Raw genomic sequence first — 8,387 nt, 5'->3', positions numbered from 1 at the left:
ACAATGGAATGAAAATAGGAATCAATAGTAGAAGAAAATTCAGGACATTCACAAATATATGGATATTAAAAAGCACACTCCTAAATAACCAATAGATAAAGAAGAAATCAGAAGGAAAATTAGGAAATATGCAAAGATGAGTGAAAACAAAAACACAATATTACCAAAACTTACGGGATGAGGCTAAATCAGTGCTTGCAAAGAAATCTATAGCTGCAAAAGCCTATATTTAAAGAATAAGATCTCAAATCAACCTTTTTTTAAGTAGGAGGGAAGCTGGCATAATTATATTAATATCTATCCCATTAAACTTTAAGGCAAAACATTTTGTTGGAAGTAAAAGTATATTAGACAAGGGTAAAGGGAGCAATTAACCTGAAAGATACAATAATTCATTGTATACATTTAACATATTCCCAAAATATATGAAGTAAAAATTAACAAAACTCTTGGGGAAACTTAACAAATACATAGTCATAATAGATGATTTTATCCATAGGTCAAATGAATAAAAATTTTATATGGGTATAGATTTTAACTGTACAGTTAATAGGCTTGATTTAATGAAAGTATATAGATTTCTGCATTCAACTGGTAGAGAACACACATTCTTTTCAAGTGCGTAATGACTACATATTAGACCATGAAGCAAATCTTAACAAACTCAGTAACATACAAACAGCATTCTTTGATCATAAGGCAATATAATTAGAAGAAACTCCAACCTCTCCCTCAATTTAGAAAGTAAAAAGAACATTTCTAAGCAATTAATCAAGATGGGAGAAATTATGTGAATAATCTGGTAGCATACATTATATAATAACAATAACTGGATCAGCATTCACTGGGGGAAAGTATTAGAGATAGTGGCAGTAGCAGGTTTGAATGTCCTGTTACCCATCACATTCTGGGTCATCACAGAGGGATCTTGCAGGGCAAGACTGCAGACCTAGGGTAGAGACATTGGCCCTTAGGTTGTGAGGTTTTTTGCTTATTGGTTTGTTTTAAAAATTACTTTTGATTTTTTTAATAGTCTTATTTTTTAGAGCAGTTTTCATTTCACAGCAAAATGAGCAGAAGGTACAGAGATTTCCCATATAGCCCCTGCTCCCACATACACCCAGCATCCCCCACTATCAACAACCCACACCAGAGTGGTCCATTTGTTATAACAGATGAACCTACACTGATACATCTTTATCCCCTGAAGTCCATAGTTTACATTAGAGTTTGCTCTCAGTGTTGTACATTATACAAATTTTGACAAATACGTGATTGTCATGTATTCACCATTGTAGTATCATATAGGAGAGTTTCACTGCCCTAAAAATCCTCTGTGCTCCACCTATTCATCCCTCCCTCTCCCCTAATCTCTGGCAACCACTGATCCTTGTCTCCATAGTTTTGCTTTCAACTCAATAACTTTTCACCCTAAGAAACTAGAAAAAGAAGAGCAAAATAAATCCAAAGCAAGGAGAAGTAAGGAAGTAAAGGCTAAAGTGGAAATAAATGAAATAGACAATAGAAAAGCAATAGAGCAAACCAATGAAATCCAAGCAAGCTAGATTGAGAAGAAGAAGAAGAAGAAGAAGAAGAAGAGGGAGAAGAAGAAGAGGAAGAAGATGAAGAAGAAGGGGAGGAGAAGGGGAAGGGGGAGGGGGGAGAGGAGGGGGAAGAGGAAGAAGAATTGAATTACTAGAATCAGAAATGGGATGTAACTACCAACCTTACAGAAATAAAAAGCATTATAAATAAAATTATGAATATTATGAAAAAATGAATGGCTTTTTTTGGTTTTAAAAATAGGGCTGATGGGGCTTCCCTGGTGGTGCAGTGGTTGAGAATCTGCCTGCTAATGCAGAGGATACGGGTTCGAGCCCGTGGTCTGGGAGGATCCCACATGCCGCGGAGCAACTGGGCCCGTGAGCCACAACTGGGCCCGTGAGCCTGCGCGTCTGGAGCCTGTGCTCCGCAGCAAGAGAGGCCACGATAGTGAGAGGCCCGCACACTGCGATGAAGAGTGGCCTCCGCTTGCCGCAACTGGAGAAAGCCCTCGCACAGAAGCGAAGACCCAACACAGCCAAAAAAAAAAAAAAAAAATTACAGCAAATCAATAACAGAATTCCATGTAGATGTTAAAAAAAAAATAGGGCTGATTGTTGTATAAAAGGATTGAACAGTGCAGAGTATTGTAAGATAATATAGGAAAAATTATAAATGTGACGAATGAAGCCAATGTATCACTTAAATATTTTCCAAGTGAAACTAATATGGAAATACCCATAATTGAAATTTCTAACCCAATGATCTATTTTTAAACAATGGAAGTAGGTCACAGGGAATAAACACAGCAGGGGCAAAATATATAGATCTCCTGCCCCATCTTCAATAAGAGATTTGAATAATCCAAGCTATTTAAATTACTTTTATTAGTTAAATTACTGTTGTAAGAGTGATTGGCAAATATCTAGAGGCGAGATAAGAACTGCTTTTCTCTGGGTACCCTGACCTAATTTCTGTTAAAAATAATTGGAATAGTCTTAAGTAATTTAGAAGTTTGATAGGTACAGGGAAGTATCATTTAGCATGTTTGTTTTAAATTTTTTCTTTCTATATTTTAAATTCTTAAAGTCTGTTTGGAATTTACAGTGTTTGGGGCACATAATGACATGAAAGTTATGTTTAAAAGCTTGAATTGGACAATATGTTATTATTTCATTGCAAACTTGAAAAATATAATTTCAATCTGATTCTGCTGTTTAATGTTGCCTTTCACTGGTATGTTGCTTTAAGAGCACCCATCCCCCTTTCCTGTTTGAGCCACTGTGTCCTGTCAGTCATCCTGAAATACACTAGGGTGCTTGTCAGGCTGTTTGCTTACAAATGCATCATAAGCCAAATTGTGAGCCATAATAGTGGCACTGAATTTCTAAACACAAGAACTTGCTTAGACAGTTGGTTTAGTATCTGTATATGGGCAATACTCTGTCCTGCAGTAGGTGAGTGAAGTGTCAAACTTTTTAAAATCAAACTTTGCTATAAGGCAAATCCTAATTATAGATTATGTGTTACTTGGCTAGATAACTTTGGGGGAAATTAAAGGACATTATTTCTATAAAATGGGATGAATAGAAACTACTATGTTGTGCATTTATTACTTTTATAACTAATTTTCCTTTTAACAACACTAAACTCTAAATTACTTTATGAAAGTTCCAATTTTATATATACTTTTCCAAGTAGATTAGAAGGCATTTCAGTTTTAAATAAAAATGTGATTCTCTTACATACTTTTTCTTTCACGTCAATTGAGGCAGACTCAGTTGAGCAGAGGCTCAGTTCTGGTATTTGAAGTATTTATTAGTGGCTTTAAAAATAGCGCTGAAACGAATTCTTGTGTGCCAATGCCCAAGCTATAGTAGTTTTGTATCAAAGCACTTAAAAATTCCTTCTCTGTAGCTGAGCTATTACTATTCGAGTAACTGTATACAAGACACTGGAAGCTTTACATTCTTTAGACACAAAAGTTATGCAGCAAGCAGGTTCTTTGTGCAAACAATTTAATTTCTATTATGGGCCTCTAAACTTAAATTGTGCGTGGATACTTTTCCTGTATTTTTCTGTATGCAGCCTTAATATTTTTAAAAAGAGAATTAATAAAACCAAAAAATAGGAACTTGTGATTTTGATACTTGTATGTTTAATATGGTAGAGAATAGTTAAGAGGCTGCAAGTAGTTAAAGTTTTAAGGCTTTATCTAGGGTAAATGAGAAGAGATTGCTTTTGCAGATATATGGAATGATTATTTATTTATTCCTTACCTTGTTCTAGAAAGGATTTAAGGTGACTTACAAGGCTATGTGAAATTCAAAAAAGGATAAAAGTGGAGTGAAAGTAGAAAGAAAAATACGTATGAGATATAAAACAGAGCCAGGAATAAGGCTGAGCTGCAGCAGTTCTTGACTATGGTTTTACGACACTGATGTATGATGGATTGATGGGAGACAAAATATAGGGTTATATATAGAAATCTTGTGGGGGAATTTCATGCAAACTAGCTATCTCCCTTACCAAGGGTGGCAGTCCAGAGTGGGAGAGGTATGTTGGACAGTGAATATTAAATATACTTTAAATGTCACTCGTGTTTTAGTGGGAAAAAAAGTGGAGAACTGCTGCCCTTTTAACCCACATGCTGATTTATATAGGCATAAGTGTGGCTTTAAGTTTTCTAGGAGCAGAATAAAATTTGGTCTGTTACTAAATTCAGAAGAATGATTAAAGAGGCATAGTTTTTTGGAAACAAGAAGTTATTTAAATAAGGTCATATATCTACACATTAGAACAGACATGATCAAGCCCATGTTTAGAATATATCTGGCAATTTTGTATGAATCTAGTCCTGGTATTTTTAAATTTTTCTGAATAGGTTATTTGCTACTTTCCTTCCTTTCACTCAATTTGGTTATAAATTTAATTTGAATTTCAACTTCTGTTCGATCACAATTAACTGGATCAATCTAACTTGGAAAAAAGTTTTTGGGTAGGAGGAAGGAATTCAGAGGCAGGACTTCTTAATGTACTTTGATCTTCAAATACTCAAAAACCAACTACTGTGTTGAAGACGCTGGACTCGGTGTCGCACACCCTGCTAAACCTGGCTTGTATAAGTGAACAAAGTTAGAAACTCACTGATTTCACCCAACAGTATTGAAAAGGGACAAAAGTGTAGCAGTTAAAGTTTTGCTAAGGATCTTCAGTGATATTTTCAGATATTAAATTAACATGATGAGTCAGGGCCAATCATTTGGCTCCGATTTTTTAAATATTCCGTTGTTAACAATAAAATCAATAAGAAATGCTTATCTTTTAAAAAAAGCACTACAAAAACAAAGCAGATACTCAAAGGTTTTATTTTTGTAGTTTTGTAAACACATATGCAGGTTGACTTAGAGTTCTTGCCAGAAAAAATTATCAATCGGATAGATAACACATCAGCTGCATGGGATGAGATTGTGGATAACCTGGACACACATATCTGAAACCTGGGAAGCAGATATTCTTTAGAAGCTAAGTAGGATTTAGGCACCAAATAAACTGAGTGATGTACCAGAGTGGTCAAGGACGCTTAAGAAAAACAAATTAGCTTTCGAAAGCATTAGTTCAGAGATCCTAGTGAGAGATCCATTCAAAGAGCTTATAGAGCCAATGGATATCAGTAGAAATCTGTAATTATATAGTAAATGAAGTAATCGAGAAATATTTTTTGTGTCACTGGGGTAAGAGATAAACAGAAAAGAGTTTTTAAAAGTCAGATTTATTAAGGAAAAATTTATATGCATTAAATTCACCCTTTATAAGTTTACAGTTTGATGAGTTCTGACAGTTATACACAATCATATAATCACCACCATAAACAAATAGAACATTTCTATTTGAGTCAATCCAAAGTTTCCTTGTGCCATCTGCAGTTATCTTCTCCCTTAACCCTCTGTCACTGACAACTACTGATCTGTTTCCTGTCCCTATATTTTTGCCCTTTCAAGAATGTCATATAAGTGGCATCATGCAGTGTGTAATTTTGTCTGACTCTATCAGTTAGCATAATGCTTTTGTGAGATATTCATGTTGATGCCTGTATCTATTGTTCATTTTTTTCTTGCATAACATGTGACAGTATGATGGTATCATAAATTGTGTATTTACCTGTTGATGGAAATTTGAGTTGTTTTCAGTTTCTGACTCTTGTGAATAAGGCCCCCATAAACATTTGCATATAGGTCTCTAGGTGGACATATACTTTCATTTCTCTTGGGTAAATGTCTAAGGAGTGGAATTGCTAGGTCATAGGCTGGGTGCATGTTTAACTTTATAAGAAATTTCCGAGCTGTTTTATAAAGTGGCTGTACCAGTTTTCATTTTCACTAGCAAATGTGTGAGATATCCATTTGCTTCTCGTCTTTGCTAGCTCTAGTATTGGCAGTCTTTTTAATTTTAGCCATTACAGTAGGTGTGTAGCAGTATGTATTGTGACCTTAATTTGCGTTTCTCTAGTGACTTATGATGTGCATTTTTCATGCGCTTATATGTCATCATCTTGGTGAAGTGTCTTTTCAAATATTTTGCCCATTTAAAAAACTGAATTTTTTAAAAAAGATTTTGATTTTTAAGTATTATTTATATTTTCTGGTTACAAGTCCTTTTTCATATATGGGTTTTAAAAATGCTTCATCCCGAGATACACCAGAAATACATCTACGCGTGGAACAACTCCTACGGAGCACCTACTGAACGCTGGCAGAAGACCTCAGACCTCCCAAAAGGCAAGGAACCCCCCACGTACCTGGTTAGGGCAAAAGAAAAAGCTAAACAGAGACAAAAGGATAGGGACGGGTCCTCCACCAGCGGGAGAGAGCTGTGAAGGAGGAAAAGGGTCCACACACTAGGAAGCCCCTTCGCGGGTGGAGACTTCGGGAGGCGGAGTGGGGGAGCTTGGGAGCCGCGGAGGAGAGCACAGCAACAGGGGTGCGGAGGGCAAAGCGGACAGATTCCAGCGCAGAGGATCGGGCCGACCGGAACTCACCAGCCGAGAGGCTTTTCTGCTCGCCCGCCGGGGCGGGCGGGACTGGGAGCTGAGGCTCCGGCTTTTGTCGGAGCGCCGGGAGAGGACTGGGGTTGGCGGCGTGGACACAGCCTGCGGGGCGTTGGTGCACCGCGGCTGGCCGGGAGAGAGTCCGGGGGGAAGTCTGGACCTGCCGAAGAGGCAGGAGACTTTTGCGTCCCTCTTTGTTTCCTGGTGCACGAGGAGAGGGGATTAGGGACGCTGCTTGGGAGGGCTCCAGGGACGGGCGCGAGCCGCGGCTGAGGGTGCGGAGCCCAGAGACAGACATGAGACGCTGGGGCCGCTGCTGCCGCCACCAGGAGGCCTGTGTGCGGGCACGGGTCGCTGGCCACGCGCCCTTCCGGGGAGCCTGTGCAGCCCGCCACTGCCAGGGTCCCGGGATCCAGGGACAACTCCCCCGGGAGAACGCACGGCGCGCCTCAGGCTGCAACGTCACGCCGGCCTCTGCCGCTGCAGGCCCGCCCCACACTCCGTGACCCTCCCTACCCCCCGGCCTGAGTGAGCCAGAGCCTCCGAATCAGCGGCTCCTTTAACCCCGTCCTGTCTGAGCAAAGAACAGACGCCCTCCGGCGACCTACACGCACAGGCGGGGCCAAATCCAAAGCTGAGCCCCTGGGAGCTGTGAGAACAAAGAAGAGAAAGGGAAATCTCTCCCAGCAGCCTCAGAAGCAGCGGATTAAAGCTCCACAATCAACTTGATATACGCTGCATCTGTGGAATACCTGAATAGTCAACGAATCATCCCAAATTAAGGAGCCCTGTGGATGAAAGGCTCTTGGTGCTGCAGCCAGGAGTCAGTGCTGTGCCTCTGAGGTGGGAGAGCCAACTTCAGGACACTGGTCCACAAGAGGCCTCCCAGCTGCACATAATATCAAACAGCAAAAATCTCCGAGAGATCTCCATCTCAACGCCAGCACCCAGCTTCACTCAACGACCAGCAAGCTACAGTGCTGGACATCCTATGCCAAACAACTAGCAAGACAGGAACACAACCCCACCCATTAGCAGAGAGGCTGCCCAAAATCATAATAAGTCTACAGACACCCCAAAACACACCACCAGCCGTGGACCTGCCCACCAGAAAGACAAGATCCAGCCTCATCCACCAGAACACAGGCACTAGTACCCTCCACCAGGAAGCCGACACAACCCACTGAACCAACCTTAGCCACTGGGGACAGACACAAAAAACAACAGGAACTACGAACCTTCAGCCTGCAAAAAAGGAGACCCCAAACACAGTAAGTTAAGCAAAATGAAAAGACAGAAAAACACACAGCAGATGAAGGAGCAAGATAAAAACCCACCAGACCTAACAAATGAAGAGGAAATAGGCAGTCTACCTGAAAAAGAATTCAGAATAATGATAGTAAGGTTGATCCGAAATCTTGGAGATAGAATGGACAATAGAATGGACAAAATGCAAGAATCAGTTAACAAGGACCTAGAAGAACTAAAGATGAAACAAGCAACGATGAACAACACAATAAATGAAATTAAAAGTACTCTAGATGGGATCAATAGCAGAATAACTGAGGCAGAAGAACGGATAAGTGACCTGGAAGATAAAATAGTGGAAATAACTACTGCAGAGCAGAATAAAGAAAAAAGAATGAAAAGAACTGAGGACAGTCTCAGAGACCTCTGGGACAACATTAAATGCACCAACATTCGAATTATAGGGGTTCCAGAAGAAGAAGAGAAAAAGAAAGGGACTGAGAAAATATTTGAAGAGATTATAGTTGAAAACTTCCCTAATATGGGAAAG

Source organism: Orcinus orca, chromosome 14 (genome assembly GCF_937001465.1).
Source record: "Orcinus orca chromosome 14, mOrcOrc1.1, whole genome shotgun sequence".
In the NCBI taxonomy this organism is placed as follows: Eukaryota; Metazoa; Chordata; class Mammalia; order Artiodactyla; family Delphinidae; genus Orcinus; species Orcinus orca.
The sequence above is the reverse complement of the archived record's forward strand: the minus strand, read 5'-3'. Positions refer to the sequence as shown.